At 34.9% G+C, this 19,738-nt stretch overlaps 1 long non-coding RNA gene across 1 annotated transcript; it reads left to right on the top strand.

Annotated features, from left to right (window-relative positions):
- The first annotated feature begins 2,965 nt into the window (after positions 1-2,965).
- On the top strand, positions 2,966-18,452 carry LOC121458510. The gene is made up of 3 exons (XR_005975847.1): positions 2,966-3,099; positions 3,489-3,602; positions 18,356-18,452. It is a non-coding gene; the product is annotated as an uncharacterized LOC121458510 (long non-coding RNA).
- Positions 18,453-19,738: the final 1,286 nt, after the last annotated feature.

Genomic DNA, 19,738 nt, shown 5'->3' with positions numbered 1-19,738 from the left:
CAAAAAAGTAAAGAACCGTTATTTTTGTTTTACTTTTAAACTTAAATATGTGAGAATAATTTTAAAATTATAATAATCTGAATCATACGTATATGATGTCAGTGCTGACCCCTGGTATTGATTAACTAATTGAAGGGTTCTTTCCAAAGGAAGACTATTTTTCCCATTACATCCCTTATTAGTCTATGGTTTTTTGAATTTGGGTGGGGCCCCACTTCCATGTTAGTATGTATTTTGGTGGTTTATTGCCTCAGGTTTTATTTAGAAAACCATACTGTTGAGATATTATAGGTGAAGCTTCCCTGACATTTTAGGAGATGCAGATAATGTACCGATCCTCTGGATCTTATAGTACTTCTGCCTTTTCTTCCATGATTTTCCTTGGACCTTAAGTGCAAGGGCTGTGTTGTACATACATCAGTTGGAGCTGGGCATGATACAGTCATCACATTATCTCCAATTTAATCAGTTACCTTTTCTATATTGATTTTCATCTGTAGCAAAGAGAAGTTTCGCAAAGGGGTGTTACAGTTATCTATGAGTATATGAATAAATATTTAGTATGTAGTTAAAAGTTGTGCTGTATTTTTTTGTGATAAAGACAGAAAGAAGAAAAGGAAGATGGAGAAATAGATGACAGAGGAGAAAAATTGCTGGATCACCTTGAGTGAGTAAAAAAGGAAGACATTTGTGTTTTCTTCCACAAAAGGCTATCTTAAGATTGACAGGACAGGTTCACCCAAGGCAAAGGGAATAATTTCAATGGGCAAAGCTCTGCAGAAGTATGAAACTGTGGATCTCAGGGGCTCCATTCTAATTGTACCAAATCAGTTTAAAGTTAGTGAGTTCAATGTCAGTAAGACTTAAAATAAACAGAAAATAATGAATGTAAAGCAAAATCGAGGAGTGTGGTGGTTTGAAAGAAAATGGCCCCAAAGGGAACAGCACAATTAGAAGGTGTCACTTTGTTGGAGTGAATATGGCCTTTTTAGAGGAAGTGTGTCACTGCAGGGGCAGAATTGAGGTTTCCTATGCTCATGATATGGCCCAGCATCTCAGTGAACTTCCTGTTTGCAAGATATAGGACCCTCAGTTATTACTCCATGATGATAATCGACTGAATGTCTGAGACTGTCAATGAAACACTCCAGTTAAATGTTTTCCCTTTATCAGAGTGAAGATTTTCTATGGACATGGTGTCTCTTCATAGCAATAAAAGCCCTAACTAAGATAAGAACAAACATCCTCATCTATAAGACAGGAAGGCTATTGTAAAGAAAAACAGAAAATAAAATGTTCCATTATTTTTCCTGTAAAGATTATTATTTCTGTTTTCTTTAAGGTGAAATAGAATTCCATTCATATGTATTATACTGAGTGAGGTAATTCAGACACCTTATGACAAATGCTGCCCATTCTTTTGTATTTGAGGTCCTACTGCTAAAGACAACATATACTTCAGACACAGAACTTGGAAGAATAGAGCTAGACCTCACCTAGAACTCCTCCCTGAGGATTAGCTCTTATAATATCTGAAAGTTCTTTACAAGCTGCCAAGAGAGATAAAAACAGTCAATAGCCCTACCCAGCTGTAAAGGACAGTAACCACAAAATAACCTACATGACAAGTTATGCCCAAGGTGTAGCAACAGGCACTCATATCTTGACTATAACCAACAATTGTCTAATTAGACCAAAGCTCCACACAGTAGAATGGAATTCATGCCTGATACGATAAATCCAGTCAACTTCCCATGGTTCCTAAGACATGGGCCTTAGAGCAGAACCTAACAACTGCCACTTGCCTAAACCAGTATAATTTCAAATTGCAGTCTAAATACTTATAGACAGAGATAATTATAACATTGCTATTCATCAAAGAATTTTTATAACAAATAGAGACTATTACATCACATAAATCTGTATCCCATCAAAATTCAAAGAATAACTAACAAGGCAGTTTTCAGTACAGTCTATAACACAATCCCTATACCTAAGCTTAAGGAGCATGATGGAATAACAGATAGAAAGAGTGTAATAGCTAGAGTATTAGAACATCTTTTGCAAGATGGTATCTTCAGGGAAGGTACAACCATAAAACTTCAATACTCTGGTCACCTAAGCAAGACATTCACAGTGACACTGCCACAAGCTGATATGACAGTATGAATAGTGAAAATCTTAGAAAGCCTTACTTCTAGACAAAGAACTATAGAAAGATTAATGGTTGCTTAAAAGGGGGCAATCAGTCTTCTTTAGAAAAAAGCCATTTGATAGGTTAGCAATACTGAACGGTCATCCCTAACCATATGTATATATAAGCAAAAACAAATTGATTCAGCAGATGTATACGTACATGTATGTGTATATATGCATAAATATGTGCCTATGTATATAAATATCTGCATATGTGTTTTTATATAATTAATAATTAAAAAGAAGAGGTCATGAATTTGAGAGGAGCACATAAGGAGACAAAAAGATGAAAATTGTTTTACATAGTACACACACAAAAAAATTCTCAAAAAATTAAAATTTAAATCAAAAACAAAAATCACGAGCAGCTACATGAGATTACTGTTTGGAAGAAATATCCTCACTGTGGATAGTGGAGCAGTATATTGGAGAAAAATATCTGTAACTGAACCAAACTTACTAATGATGGCTAGTGCATTCCTAAGCGGACAGAACTGAAGCAGAATAGGATGGAGGCAGTGCTCAATTGCAAAACATCCTGGGGCTATCAACTAGACACAAGAAGCAGGAAAACTAGGTCATCTCAGAGTTAGACTAATGATGCAGGCTGGACTGTGGAAGTAGATCAGTTCTATCTCTTTAAGGTTCCAGTGGTGAGGCCCTACATACAGTTAAAGGACGCTCTTTCACTTCTGGTGACATCTCCTAAAGAAATCAGGTATGAATTGTGTGCAGTGGTGTCACACATCTCTCTTTCCAACGCTCAGAAGGCACACACAGGCAGATGAATCTGAGTTCAAGGCCAGCCTGTTCTACACAGTGAGTTCTAAGACAACCAGGGCCACACAGAGAAATCCTGTCTCAGCAACCCTCCCCTCCATAGAAACAAAACAAAACAACCAGGTATGTTATTTTGGGGAGTAAGTAGGGAGGAAAGTCATGACCGCACTAGATAGTATCCGGAAGTTCAGAGGAGCCCTCACTTTAACCTGTCAGTGAAGAGAAAGTTGACATTGTTGGTTGAAATTTTATTTTTCCATCTCATTAATGTTTTTTTTGGTTTGTTTGTTTTGTTTTTAATTAAGAACGCATCTTAGTTGAAATTTTCTTTGCAGGATTTATTTTGGATTTTATTTAAAATGTATTCTTCTGAAGAGAAACATCTTGTACATCTACTGATTATTTAATTGCAGCAGCAAGCAAGAAGTAGTGAGTAGGATATGGTTCTTAATCCTGCTAGAAACCTCCACAGGAGCAAATGTGCATTTTTTTTTTCTGCTTGCTTTTTCAAGGCTAAAAGAAGTGATACTCAGATAAGAAGATCTCTCTACATTATGCTCTGCATTGAATTTTGGAGAAATTTTCACGGTCGACTGTGATGAACACTGCACTGTCACCATACTCAGGTATTGGGGTCTGTGTGCTATCTCCCTTTAGTGGCTTCTTAAACATAGGACTTGGGTTATCTATGGAATGGACAAATTTCACCTGATCAAACAGCCAATCCACTACTCTATGCATGAGATGGGGATTTTGATTTTATTCCATTCCTGACCTCCAATGAAATCACCTCTATACCAGCTCAGCTGTTCATTTAATTTTCAATATACTCTTTTATTTTTTTAGAAATTTTATGACGTTGCACCTGAAGGTATCATTAGTCTAAACATTTAATTTGGCATATTTCCAGAAACACAAATCCCATTTGTGTTGTTACAATATCCTTCAGTCAATAAAACATAATATAATCTAACAAAGAAATTCATGGCCATCCCACAAGAGCTTAGTTAAGGACGTATTGAAAATATAAATGATATTTGTACCATCTTTTTCAATTTCATTCACAGAGATAATTGCTATTTTGAATATATTTTGTAGTTTCCATGTGTTTTCCAACGTTTGCACTATGTAAGGATATCTTTTCACAATATATTAGCATAACAAACATGTTTAAAATTTATATGAAAATTATAGGGATGCTATAAGTGTGTACTTTCTAAACTCAGTGTTCTGTTTTCATGCAATTCTTTAATTCTTCATATGGATGAGTATTCCCTTAAGAGTTCAATTTCACAGCTTATCCATTTTCTCATAGAGGACAGTTATGTCTCTAAACTTTTCCTATTATGAACAATACTGCAGTAAAATTTTATGGATGTCTGTGAGCTTGTTGATATTTTTCTAGTACATGCCTAAAATGGGATTTTATGTGCACGTATGGTTTTACTAGAATAATCCAAGTTTCTTTCTAAGTTGATCCAACATGTTTTCTCAGCACTTTCTTGGAAGTTTGCTTGAAATTCAGGTTTTTCTGCCCGTGAAGTATTATTTTAATACTATTTTAGATATTCCTCTATTTAAATTTATATTTCATATTTTAATATACCTTATCTGACCTTTTGAAAATATAGTTCACATTTTTATTATATGAATTGTTGAGTTGTTTTCTAATATCAATAGAAGCAGTTGATACTGTTTCCTAGTCAATTTTTTAGCTCGTTGTAAATGGTGATCTGTCATGATTGAGCTTTGTTCATACTTTCATTGTTACACAGGGTTGAAAGCTTATGTTTGTATTCATTTGGAACACTTCTTCATATATAATGAGAACCAATATTCTGAACAAAAGGACTCAAAGAATGTAGACCAAGTTATACAAAAAAGGCAACTAGTACTGTCAAATTAGTTGGAAATAAAAATTATCTAGATACAAACATGGAAAATAAGATACCTTTTAATTTCCATTTGATTTTAACACACTGTTTTTGTACAAATTGCTAAACTTGTTTTGTTTGGAATCTATAGGCTTAATAGAAAAAGTACAGACAAATAGATAGAAAAAAAAACCCTACCTAACCATATCATCACTAATGGATTTTCAAATGAAATATACTTAACCTCGAGGATCAGTATTATCAATATTTTCTTTATGACAGACAACAATTACAAATATCACACTGAGGTTAAATAAATATATTATGAGTAAAAACAATCTTTCCATAACACTCTGTAATCTTTGGTTCATTTATGATATTTTTGCTTCTCAGCTTTTAAACTTTTAAACACATATTTGAAATTTTGCACAAAGGGATTTTTATGGCTGAGTTAGTAAAAGGATTTATTTGCAGATGTGAACTGAAAGTGAAAACTACTCCCTGTCATTATTGATTCTTGCAGTTTTGCAGCCCCAAGTAATTAGCCCTTGCATAGTGCTGAAATCCCCTTTGATTTAAATATCAAATTAAAAAGGGGACAAATGTGTTGCTATATACCGCTATGCCATAGTCAGTGTTGTGTGATGTATTTCACTATCACTGATCAGAGATTTAAGCTCATTTCTAGAGGTTAATTATAAATTTTACACCTATAGTTAAAGTGTCAAAATCTGCCTTTTTCAGTCTTGAAGAAAATGAGTCTTTTTCCCAAGGGTACATTGGTCAGCTTGTCACTACAAAGAATGCTTTTCTTCCTACACCCTACAAAAGTGGAAGGAAAAATTAAAAAAAATATATGAGAAATGAAATTTTAGGTATATGATCTCTATGACTCTTATCACCATATTAATTTTCTCTCATGATAATTTGAATAAAAGTATAGAGGAATATGTTGGTTAAGATAGGAAGTATTTAAGAAACTATAATCAATGAACCATCTCTTGTTTCCAATTTATACAGTTTTCCCTATGCATGGTAGGCTATGAAAAATAATACACATATGTGATTTCTCTGTTAATATAAAAGTTATATAGAGAAATAATTTATGAAGCAACAGAAGAATTGATTTAATAAGAGTTTAAAACGTAATATCGTGAATGTCACAGTTAAAAGTATTATATAATCTAACTTGCAGGTAGAATCTGTGTTAATCAAATTCATAGAAGAAGAAAGTTGAAATATATGTATTGGTGATTTAAGTAGAGGTTGGGAATATAGGTCAGGTATGTGAAATTTGAATTAGGGAATAAAACCAGGCAAAACATTATACCTACAGCCAATGCCAGCGTATTGTGTATCTGGAAATCACTAGAAGATTAAATTTAAAAGTTTCTACTAAACACAAAATTAATAAGTGTTTGATATAATGCATGTTAGTAGGTTTTCCTTTATTCATTCTTAATTTTTTACATGCAATTTAAAAAATACTGTGTCGCTCACATAAATACAGGTTTCATTTATCAGTTTGGTGGTATCATGAATTCAATACCTTATCCAAGCCTGAATAGAACATTTTTAGTGCCTATAGACAAATCTAACTAGGTACTAATAATTTATTAATGTGAATGACATTAATTGTATCATAATTGTATCATTTCATGCATTTCTAGAGGCCCCCTGTTGGGGAACATATCTTTAAAATGAAGCAGAAAGTTTTAAACTAATAAAGCTCAATATTTTTGCTAAATACTTAATAATAGTCTTCTGAATATGGAACTTTGTTTCCATTTTAATATCAAATCCCAGAGTAACATATTTATCTATATTGCTTGTGACTTACTATGTAAATTGTCCAAGAAAAAAGTATATATACTAATAAGATATACAAACTAATGTTGTGCTAAGATAAGAAATTGCATTAAAAATGGGACAATAATTGTTTTTATACTCTAAAAATAATTATTAACTATATTTTATAAGAAACACTGCTATAGGTTATATTCTGACAAGAATTCTGTTTATTTTCAAATTAATCTTAAAAGGAAATATATATAGTATATGTGGAAAATATATAAAAATTTAATATAGACATTTAACATTATAAAAACCAATATCTATTTACTAAAATTTTATTTTTTATTTAAAAATGAAAATAATTACATTATTTATTAAAATACAAAAAATAATATTTCCATATTTTTAAATGCTGGAATGCCATTTTAGTCTTTAAATTTTTTCCAAATGCAAGACCCTTAAAAAGTAAAGCAATTTGACAGCTATATTTACCTTATCTTATTAACTTAAAAATTTAAAGCTAACTCTCATGCTATTCAGAGATAACGTAAAATCTTCCAACAGAGAAAATCATTAAGTCATCCTACGCAGTTCTAATACCTAAGAATCTACCTAAGTACCCATGGGTAGTGAAGCCATGGACCCTAAAAGACAACCTACTACTTTCACTATTAGACTAATATACTTTTAAACTACATTCTAGTTACTTATATTTATACATACAGATACGTATCTCCCTCTTCTCTCATCAACAACACAGATGATTGTAGAAATCCACAATCAATTTGTCTACATGTAGAAAACACAAGTGTATAAGAGCCTAACCTCCAATGATTGTCTATCATACAACCCCTGTCCCTAAGGCTCAGAGAACAACATGGGAGAGGTTTCAGAAAGAATCAGAAGACCAGGGCATCAACTATGTTCTAAGGACTTATATATGACAGGGAAATAGAACCTAATGTAGACACCTAAACAGACCTTCGCAAAGACGATACCAGTTAACATGCTAGTGTGGATTGGGGAAATCTCATGTCTTTCCCTAGAGGAAGAACTAGAGACAAAAAGATTCCCAAGACAAAATAGTTCTTTTTTTTTTTAATTTATTTATTTATTAAAGATTTCTGCCACCTCCCCACCACCGCCTCCCATTTCCCTCCCCCTCCCACGATCAAGTCTGACAAAACAGTTCTTTTCCTGCACCAAGATAGCAGAAAGGCTGTCAGTCACAAGTGGTAAGCCCTACACATACACATGGGCATCACTAAACTCAGTGTGTGTGTGTCTGTATGTGTGTGTTTGTAGCCATAATTAAACAGGAAGATATCAAGGGAGGAGGAGTTTGAAGAGATGTGGAAATAGTTGGAGGAGGAAGAAGGAGGGGTGAGTTTGGCATGTATCCATGAGAAATTCTCAAAAAAATTAAATTAAAATAAATTCCTATCATAATCCTGCTACCCAGAATATTTCAATATCATATTACATATATGATAAATATCCAATATATGTTATGTATAAAAATTAAAATTCATACATAAATAAACAAATGATAATTATAAATCAAAGGCACCTTTATGTTACATGAACCCACTGTTTGGAAAGCTCACTGTGAGTCCATATTTTGGCTATCATGTGTGATTTCTGTCTTCTTCAACCAGTTCTTCACAAGTCCATGGGAAGCAAATATCCTAGAGAATCCCAGGAAAATTAGACAGTTTTCCTCTGTCAAATTCCAGATGAATCATTTCCCATAGCTGCGACACCCTGGGAGAGCACTAAAGATTGAGAGCTCCTGTGCTTCTTGAATGCACCCAGAGAGCATGGTGCCCCAGCCCACAGCCCCTGCAATGGCCACTGCGTCCCGGATATATAACACTCTAAGGTTCTTCATGCTCACAAAGTCCTTTCAGAAAAAAAGAGAGCCCATTTCCTAACCTGTGTTATGCCATAGAACATAGGTTGCAAGAAATTTTATGAATACAATTATGGAGAATTTTCAATAATTTTAATTAAAGAAGGAATATGCCTTGCTAAAAATTTGGAATACATCTTACACTATAATTTGAAGTTAATTCTGAGTAACAAAGAGAAGGTTCACTTTGACAAAGAGGATGTTTCCACCTTTTTTAAAGTAATAAATATATGCTTTCCATAATGTGTAATTATGGGCATTTCTTTTTCACGATCCTTCTCTATTAGTCCCTTGGGATGATCATCTAATCATTTCTCCAGACTTTGATATGTGTATCTAAAACATGTATCATGATTCATGGTATTATTAAATTGCTTTATGTATTTTTCTGTGTGTTGCCCCTTACTACAGATGACCTTACGAAGAACATTTTACCTATTACATCCTTGACTTTGTAACAGCCTTTTGTTTTTCAAAATCAGGAGGCAAAACATTTGTTAGACACAGCAGAGGGATTAATGAGAATTCACTAGTAATATTTGTTGAAGCTAAAGATAAAAGAGCTAGTGTAGAGCAAGCAATTATCTTTCTGAAAACCAAACCCCTATCTTACTATGTCTCTGAAAAAGTTTGTGATTTGGATCTATCTAACCTAAATGGACCGGTAAGGATGAAGGGCATTGGGTTTAATTCCTTGATGGTAAGGAAATAAATGAGAAACTTATTTTTTATGTGCATGGCCATTTATTTCTGTATAAATTAAATAGATATCACTGGGAGGAAGAAAAAAGTAAGATTTCCATCTCATCTATTTTAAAACAGGATAATATTTTTGATGGGAAAAAGACCGAAGCAGTATTCAACTCCTTGCCATCCTAGAAAACATGAGGTTGTGTTCATTTCCTTTGGCATTTGAATGAGTAGGCACTTTTCCTCTAAACTGAGGGTCACAATTTGTTTTTGAATTTCAGCTGGAAATAAGGTAACAAATGTTGCCTAAGGCTTCCGGGAATGCCTCTATAGATGAATTAGGTGATGTGGTCAGAAACTATAGGAAATCTTTTATTTTGTTTTGTAAGCTCTAAAAATCAAAAGCAACACACACAGACATATTGCATATAAAAAGTTAACATTTTTCCATATGGGATCCAATGTTATTCAGTTTATTTAGGTAATAAATAGAAATTTCTATTGTTTATTAGGTATTTCTTTTTTTAAAAAAAATGTAAGTTTGGAAACCTATACCTTGTTTAGTACAAGACCAGTTAACACTGAAATCTTCAATGCTTTTAGAAAAGAAAAAAAAGAAGTATTTTTCCTTTTCATTGGAAAAAATTCATGTTAATTATTCCTCTGCACCTGCCTAATGGGGCTGAAGTAATTCGATTGTCATATTGTTGTAGATTGTTGCTTTGTGTAATGTATCACCCCTGCTGTTCCATTAAAAAATTCTATACTCTTCCATTATTCAGCAAGGCCTAATGATTGTTCCAGCATTTGTACATGCTGCACTGTTATTTTGATTTTAATTGACTTCACATTTTTAATTAAGCACATTGGTTTTAAAACTGTTATTGACAAGCATGGTTCTGTCATCCTCAGGAGTTGCTTCTATGTGCCTTCCATACCCACTGAGTTTTCTTGAGATTCCTTACAAATGATAAGAATATGGACACATGTCAATGGTGACCTGAATTCACAGCCTATACTATTCATATACAGTGGTCTACAGAAACTTAAAGGTTTACTAATTTTGTGGAAGATATCTTTTAGGCAGCTAAACTTTTAAGTCTTTGGGTTGAAAATTTAAAATAGAATTGTCTGTTTTGTACGTGTCTGACAATCTTTCAACTGGAAAAGCTGTGCTTTACTTCATCAAATACAGTCAGCTGTAATAAACACATGCAATGACATAATCCTGTCTGTGCTTAGTGGGACACAAAATTACGATTTCTATGTCTTTAAAATATTAGTCAATCATGATACTCCTCTATTTTGAAGGATAATTGCTTCATTCTGTAAATTATTTAATGATTTGTACACAATTCATTAAAAATAAATATTTTTAAATTATTTATTTATCATAGACATCATGTTCCTTCAAGTATAGTATAGTACTCTAAAAGAAAATAGCAATATTCTTATGAAATACATTGAAGTCTCTTATTTTGAATATCTCACCACATAATATGGTAAAGAAAGGACCAGAGACAGAATAATTCAAGCTTTATTCAACTGAGAGGTAGCAATTGGTAAATTGCTGAAGTGAGAAAAAATAACGTTAAGTTTTATGATGAGCCAATGTTTAAATGTTCTAAAAAAACTATATAAAATGCTTCATGTTTTTCACATTTCTCTGAACACAAATCTGCTAAAAATATGATTTGTAAAATTCTGTAATGGTGTAAATGTCTTAGGATGAAAGAGGTTGATATGAGAACTCCGCTTTAACATTTGTGTTTTGTTAATGGACATGAATGACTGAGTGAATGAATGAATGGGAAGGTGAATGAATAGGTCCTTTGAGATTTGACTGCCATTTGGCCATCTGAGGGACAGAGGACAAAGCTTTAGAAGAGGCTGTCTCCCCTTGTTTGGTGCAGCTTCATCTTGCCGGTTGGGATGGTAGATGGGCTTGTGGCCTGGGATTTATGTCCCATCTCTCCTTCTGTCTTGGTGTGCCTGATGCAGATCTATTAGCATAACTTCCATTGCCAGTGACAACATGAATAAAAGATGACTGGTATGACCTCTGAAGGTACCAAGATAGTCCTGATGCAATGAGCCCAACAGCCACTCTTTTATGCGTGGCCATACAATAGCAATCTCAATAAAAGGTTCAAGAGAATTAAAACGTTAGTTTTCTTGATTTCTCTCTGACTCCCTGGTTCAATATTTTTTCATTGTTGTTCATTTGAGGTTCCCCAGCGGCCAATGTTTTGTTGTGGCTGTTTTTGTCGCATTGTCAGCCCTTCATTTGGGTGGACATAAAGCAATAAGAGACAAACAAACAAAAGGAAGTTATTCTTTCAGCATTCTTCATATGAGAAAACTATTTTTCTTACACTTCATTGTTCATAAATTAGATACTGCTGCAGCAGTATCTAACCCAAACATTCATTTTAAATTCAAATTGTTCTATGATCAGTCTATTTTTTTTTTTTTGGTTTTCCCACACTGCTCCCTGTAGTGAAAATAGAATAAACAATGTTATTACTGAGAATCTCTCAACACCAGCACTACAGTGTATTTTCTCTTTTTTACCTCAGCAAAATATCAGGACCTGATAAGTATGGGACTGTTAGATGTAGATACTCTGATTTTTTTTCTTAAAAAAGTCCAATGAAAGAAGCCGCAAATACATCTAGAAAACAATCAAAGAAACTTCTCTTTCTGACCAAAACAACACCAGTCATTTCAAGTGTTCATCACCCATCTGTGTAAACAGGTTCTGTAATAGGCAGGATGGAAAGAGAAGATGGGAACATAGGGACACATTGAAAATGATATCACACCTTGCCAACAGCATCCTTTAGGATATTTTTTTTTCTTTAAAAGCAGAAGCACAACTGGGCTGATAGTCACCCCTTTAATACAAAGGAAAAATTGTGTGCTTTTCATGATCCTTTTAGGTAGCAAATCACACTGCTTTTGTAGTATTATTCTTTGCTTCTTTGCAAGGTTTCTTAGCTGGATGATCTAGAGATCTGACAATATGTTAACAACCGTCACTGCAGCTTTGGATATAATATAAAAATCATTTAAAAATGAGAACCCAAAGAAAAACATATAGGCATCCTCCTGAATATTAACCTTCAGCAGGCGATGAAAGGAGACAGAGACAGAGACCCACATTGGAGCACTGGACATAAATCTCAAGGTCCAAATCAGGAGTAGAAGGAGAGAGAACACGAGCAAGGAACTCAGGACCTCAAGGGGTGCACCCACAAACTGAGACAATGGGGATATTCTACTGGGAACTCACCAAGGCCAGCTGGCCTGGGTCTGGAAAAGCCTGGGATAAAACCGGACTCTCTGAACATAGCAGACAATGAGGACTACTGAGAACTCAAGAACAATGGCAATGGGTTTCTGATCCTACTGCACGCACTGGCTTTGTGGGAGCCTAGGCAGTTTGGATGCTCAACTTACTAGACCTGGATGGAGGTGGGGGTTCCTTGGACTTCCCACAGGACAGGGAACCCTGATTGCTTTTCGGGCTGAGGGGGGGGGGCTTAGTTGGGGGAGGGGGAGGGAAATGGGGGGCGGTGGCGGGGAAGAAACAGAAATCTTTAATAAATAAATAAATTAAAAAAAATAAAAGAAGGACAATTATGAACATCAAAAAAAAATGAACAGTGGCTGAAATTTCCAACCACCTCAGATCTGACCTATACCCATTGGAATGGTGGTTGCGTGAATCTGCATTGTGAAAGTCAGTGGTGAAGGGACAAACAAATTGCCCCATTTTCAAATATCTTCAGGGAATCTTGTTCAGGTTTTATGGGGACATTTCATATATGTATCTGACATAAGAGAAGGTGTTGTGGTGAGACTCAGAGTCACAGCAAACAGCTCTGTCTTGTGGTCAAGAATAAGAAAGGGAAGTTTGGATAACAATATTGAGAGCTACTGAGACTATCATTGCAATAGACAAGCAGCCTTTCTAACAGGTCATTTGAGTCATAAAACAATCATATGGTATTCCTCTATATACTGAAGACTCTGAGTGAATTGGAGTTATTGAAGGAAAATTTTTCATTCAATCTCATGGAGATCCCCACTAATGATAATGAAATTTCTTGTCTAGGGAAATGTAGTAAGGAAAATGAGGATATTCCCATTGTAATTAAGAGATATTTGATGTTTTAAAAGCAAATAGAGAGTAGGCAGGCTTCGACTATGAATATTCTGATGTACTATCTACATAGAGAGGAATAATTTAAAGGATTCGGTCAGTAGTTATGAGCAAAGCCATACAAAATTCAACCTTGACATTACCAGGGGAAAATAAAGTCACTGGCTGCTCCACAAAGCTGAAGCAGATGTCAGATGCAAGCAGCTGTGGCGGAGAAATTCAACAAAATTCCAATATTCAAATTGCTTCTCTGGATATTAACTGCTTGGTAACAGTTTCAGATTTTATCTGGGCTGCCAGTAAGCCATCTGCACAAAATGAGAGCAGTCTGCTGAAGCTGTCCATGCAGGTAGGTTATCAGTGTCCTTTGACTAGAGAAAGAACAGTGCGGGGGAAATTGGAGCCAATGTTTCAGAAAGTATTATAGTAATTAACCGTAGATGTTAGAGCACCGAACATCAGAATGAAGAAAGGTTAAAGGCTGTCTGTCTTGTTTAAAGACGGTGTGAAGAAGGGAATCTCTTGAATCCTCATTTTAGGTTCATAGTTCTGAGGAGGAGATGCTAGGTAGAAATAGAGACTAGACGATAATGTTAGGGAAATTTCAATCCCAACACCAGGTAAAAGAGGATGGTTATTTTGTGAAATCTGGCTTTCTGACAATAATAGAAATATGCAATGGTCTAACAAAAATTGGGAAGTGAATTTTGACGTATAAAAACTTAGCATCACATAAATAAGAGTAACTTCAAAGGGGGTAGGAAAAAAAAACTTCCCAAATTTTATTTAGCTGTGTATTGGATGAAATATACACATGTGATGTGACATTGCTTCTCACAAGTAAGTCAGCTTATGGAGGAATTATTTCATAATTCAAGATACAACAGCCTTAGCAGTAGCTGAGAATAAGAGCATGTGATCAAAAGTGACCCAAATCATGACACTAGAGTTTCCAGATGGTATAGGAAAAAGTCTATAATTTATGACCACTGGTGCAGTAAATAAATCTACAACAATAGTCGTGGATGGGGAAGCAATCACAGCTGACCAAAAGAGCAGTTGTAATGCAACCCACAGAAAGCTTGGTGCCAGAAGTAATTGACATAGTCGTCAAATCAATTTCCTGGGGTGCAGACACTCAAGCACTCAATCTGATTCTGTATGCTGCACAATGTTTGGATTGTACAGCTGTCTCTAATTCAGATAGCTTTAGCGAGATGTGAATCCAATTCAAGGAGCTGTCTGGCAGTGAACACTAATTATTTGGGTTTTCTTTATGTAGGTTTATTGTTTTCTGATCAAATTACTCTTTTTGATATTGAATACATCTTATATTAATTTTTAAATGTTTAGCTATATTTTCTTTTCTTGTATTGCCTAACCATGAAGCACATAATCTTTTCTTCTAAAGTGACAGAGGGAGGCCATTTCAAATGAAACAGGACATGCACTGTATGGTGGACTCTACACTGATTGTGTAGATCAGCTCGAATGCAAATGTGTCATACTCATACAAAAAGGACTTAATTAATCTTTATTTATATTTCATTGCAATGTATTTATTTTAAACTAATATTGCACTTCCATTTTCTGCAAAACTTCATTTGTTTTCTTTTTCATTCATTGAATCGGTTTTAAGCAGATTGTCTACAGCCTCCCAGATACTTGATAGGACCCTGGCATATGAGTATGTCAACAAAATGGCACTAGCAGCCTGGACTGGAGAGAAATGTCAGGAATTAAGTGGAGAATTCCTGAGACAATACGCAAATCATGACCAAGGATAGAAGAAGAAAAAAAAAAAACCTGATAGAGCCATCAGTGGAATACAATTAGTAGAACTGTTGGGAGAGCATGTTGAAAGTGCCGATATTGCCATTAAGATTTTTTGAGGATAAAGAAAACTGTGGTGGTTTAGAGAGGACTGATAATATTCCAGGAACTCTGAGTGTCAGGACTGTAGCATTTTCAGGCAATAGTACAGTCTTTACTGCATATGGAACATAGGGGTTGACCGTCATGAGTACAGAAGTGTTGAGCGATGAGGGCCAACCACAGAGTTGAACAAAATACACTTAGTTTCTGTCCTTTGGGAGTTTTGAAATAAAATGCTTTAAAAATAAAAATTATAAAAACAGTCAAATATATTGTATTAAGGAAATATCTGAGGTGCCCCTCTCTAACTAAGAACAAAAGCAAGAGCCTGGTAGATTAATTAAAGTGGAAAACTTATATAATGTGGAGCCTCTATGAGCTTATGTGAGCAGTGTTAAGAAGACTATACCCCAAAATACATTGTTGCCTCTGTTTGTACACTAAATTGTACTAGCTTTTTTTTTTATTGAAAGCAATTTTTGAAGAAATTATCTGTCTTTGCCCTATAGCATTTCTTACAATACCGAGTGGCTATTCTTTGGAGTCATCGTCTCTTTCCTAGTTTAACAGAATTGCTCAACTGAAGAATACATTTAAAAATTAATGCATTACATTTTGCTAATGTGAATTCATATTACCTATTTCTTGCTAAGGAATATCTTAAATTCTTAAACCCTAAGAGCAATGTAACAACTTTGATATAAATAAGAATAATCTAATAATTAACCCTAGCATCTTTCAGCAGTAGATGTGAAAACAAAATGAATTGGTGTTAATGATGAAGGAAATCTAAAGCTCCAAGGCCTCGAGGCATCAAGTTGTTTCATTTCGCTTTAGTTGAGAAATGTTGTATATAGAAGAAAGTAAGTAGTTTTTCGTGAGTTGTGATCTTGACAGTACTGAAAAAGAAAATTCTTGTGACATGTTTTGTGTTCAATTTGCATGAGTTTTTTTTTTGTTTTCCTTCCTTCCTTTCTTCCTTTCTTTCTCTCCCTCTCTTCCCCCTCTCTCTCCTTCTTTCTTTCTTTGAGTTTAAGTTCTCACTATCTAGTCTATTATGACCTCAAACATGTGGAATTTCTCTTGTATCAGCACATCCATCCGAAATACTGAGATTACAGACCTGGGCCACAGTGACCTCTAACATTCAATGTACTTTTCTGGGTTCGAGAATATTGTACATTTTGCAACTAAGCATCCTTTCTTATTGTTTGCTTTGTTTTATTTATTTCGTATTTGTTTTTCAAGACAGTGTCTTCCTGTGTACATCAGCCTGGCCATGAAATTGCTTATCCTTCTCTCAAATGCTGTGTCATAGGCATGCCAAGCCTCACTCAGCTTAAGTAAATATTGTATGTTCATACTGATACCAAATCTAATGTTTACCTATCTCATAATCCTCCTATAATTTAATGAAATATACTTCAAAGTAACATGTGAGAAATTTGTCGATTCATTACTTTCTGTGTTTAGGACTGGGTCATTCTATAACTCTATTTCATTAAAGGTAGAATTGATTTAGTTATGGTGTTTTTCAAGGGTGCAATTCAAGAGACAACATAACACTCATTTCCCCTATGCAGCAAATGGTCAGTAAGTGATTTAAAAGTACACATTTCTCCCGTGATAATGGAACTCCTATATTAGGCAAAAGGAAACGTATTTGAGGAGAAATAGCCCGTGTTATATATGCAAATATACTGGTATAATCCACCATTATACACTGATTCTTTTTATATTTTATTATGTTCACTTAAGTATTAATAGCATTTGTCCCAACATCCATTCTGCTATATTATTTTATCAGGAAAGTTGCTGACATCTCGTACAAAGCTGACACCAGCTTTTGCATGTGTACTCTATTTTTGCCTCCATGATACCTACTATAAAGATTCCAGCTAGGTTGGAGCTGTTTTACCCCTTGATGAGTAGAATGGGAGCGTACCTTGCATTCTGAATAGTCTCCACAGGGCATCCACCAGGGATCATAAAGTGAAGACATAAAGAAAACTTGTAGGTGGGATTTCCTTTGTTCAACTGGTCTTACATTCCAGGAAATTGAGTCAAATTCCCCTCAGTTTTTTTTGGAGATAGTTGTGTTTTGTTGCTGTTTTGTTTTTTCCATTTTGGTCTTCTTTCTTGTGTTCAACAACAAACTGTGTGGATTAGATATACTCATGTGAGACTAGAAACAATACCTTTGCTGGAAAATAACTACACAATTGACATCTGACTTGGGAAGTTGAGTATTAAACTACACTTGAGGAGTTTGTTTTCTAAAAGAGGATGACATAATGTCACCTTAACCCAATTCACATTAAGAAGACTGACATTAATTACTCTCTAAGATTGAAAGTAAAAGTATGGAAGGCACTGGTTTAGAAATACTCTCTCCTTGGATTTAAGACTCCAGTAGAGATATTGGTGGTGGGGAGTTTCAAGCATGCTTTTTGGTGATCACAATATTAAAATGAGTCAATGTGTGAAATCTCTGCAGAAAATATGTGAGAAAAAAGAATATAATTTTAGACTGCCATGTATACCTGAGGCCATGAAAATAAACAATAGCTATGAATCTGCATAAAGCCACGTTATTACTAATCATAACATCTATAGGGTAATTGTATATGCTTAGGTGACTAACTTTTGCAGGCTACCACTTTCAGTGACTCGGCTGAATTGTCTGCTGACAAATACTGTGTACTCTGGAGATTAGTAATAAAGGAAGACAGAAAAGGGAAAGAAATACATAGCACACATGTGCTCAGAATGATGACCTACAAATCCATATTATAAGTTACTTCTTCTGGTAGCTTGGGCATTTTCACATAGCTTCAATGTGTGGTATCATATAGGGCAAAAGGATAATCAGGGATAAATCAACTTTAGAAAAATTGGTAATGATGTTTACATCCTTATTCATTACTACTTCTTTTCATTTCCAATCAGAAAACTTCAAGCAGCATTTTTTTAGTAATCCTATAGGACCTTTTCCAGATCTCCAAAATCAGCAATGTCTCAACTAAAATAAATAAATAATAAATAATCATGTCACTATTATTACAGGAATCTCCAACATTGATCAGAGACCAAGAATCATAATTTTCTGGCTCAGAATTCACTGAATAGATAAACCGGATGAATGAGCTGGAGGCTACAGCTGGCTGTCAGGTAAAATATTATTCTTTGCTCAGCACATTCTTTTCATTCTTATGAGTGATTCTGCTTCTTGTTGGCCACAGATGCCTGTATATCTCAAAGGAGAATTGTTAAGGTAATATGTGACAGGCACAAGCTAGTGTAGAAACGAGACAAAAGTAAATATTTCCTTTCCTGTTTCAAAGTCGGGGTGCAATGAATGTTCAGAGGTAGTTATGAGCTAGACAGAAGATAGAAAAAGAAAAGAAAAGAAAGAACAGACAATGGGCATCCATGTTTTAAGAATGTATCAAGAATTACACAGGCTAGAATATAAAGAGTTGAGAGCCTGTCCTTCGATGAACAGCATGGAAAATCACTAAGATAATTCTGTGGGCAGCCCAAGGCACAACTCAAAGTAAGCCCACAGGAGTTGAATGTATGCTCCACCATCTGCATTCACTTTTCGGGAACGTATGGTGAGAAGCGCTTTTGTAGAATGTCTGGCCCACAATAACTAGCTAGCATCTCATGCTTGGATCTATATATGCATGAGGGATTCAGAAGGCTTTATTTTGTCTTTTAAAATTCTTGCCTATGGATGAAAACCTGCTTCTGATGTGAATAGTGTAATTATACAAAAGAATAGATTCTATTGGACTTAACATCACAAGGTCTGTGTTCTTACTTGCAGGTGTCTAGGAAAGTGATAAAGTCTAAATTCTAAATGTTCCAGCAAGACTTTCCATAGCTACTTACCATACAGGAAAAGCTAATAAGTGATAGCAGACTTGCCTAGAGAGCTTTCTATCCTTGCTCCCATTAAGAGCTGTGGTTTCTTTGGGGAAGGGGTACAAAAGGACTGTAAAATAACAATACTGTCTAATGGGCAGTCACGACTTTGGGCTTGAGAAGTCACTTCTTCCCCCATCAGTAGCTCAGACAGAAACTGACTCAATGGATTGATGAACTGAGTGGAATGTCCTCTGTACTTCTGAAGTGTAGGTGATTCCTTTGGAACCCTGATAATGGGATGGCTCCAACTTGGATTCATGTATTCATGACTTTGTGACCATTAGACCAAGATCCCTCAACCGTCTATCAGCTTCTCGGTAAATTTTCTTCCCCAAGTCCTATAGTACACATATACATTGTGGTGTGGTGTGGTGTGTGTGTGGTGTGTGTGTGTGTGTGTGTGTGTGTGTGTGTGTGTGTCTAATGACCTTTGAACCAGCAACTACAAACAATAAAACTTGTAACAATAACGGTGATCATTGACTTCCTGCCCTTAGAAATCTAATTGCTACTGAG

The sequence above is a fragment of the Microtus oregoni genome, unplaced genomic scaffold (assembly GCF_018167655.1).
Source record: "Microtus oregoni isolate MIOR12 unplaced genomic scaffold, Mior012 000017F_ref0000208, whole genome shotgun sequence".
Classification (NCBI taxonomy): Eukaryota; Metazoa; Chordata; class Mammalia; order Rodentia; family Cricetidae; genus Microtus; species Microtus oregoni.
Note: the sequence above shows the minus strand (reverse complement) of the source record. Positions and strands in the feature narration are given on the sequence as shown.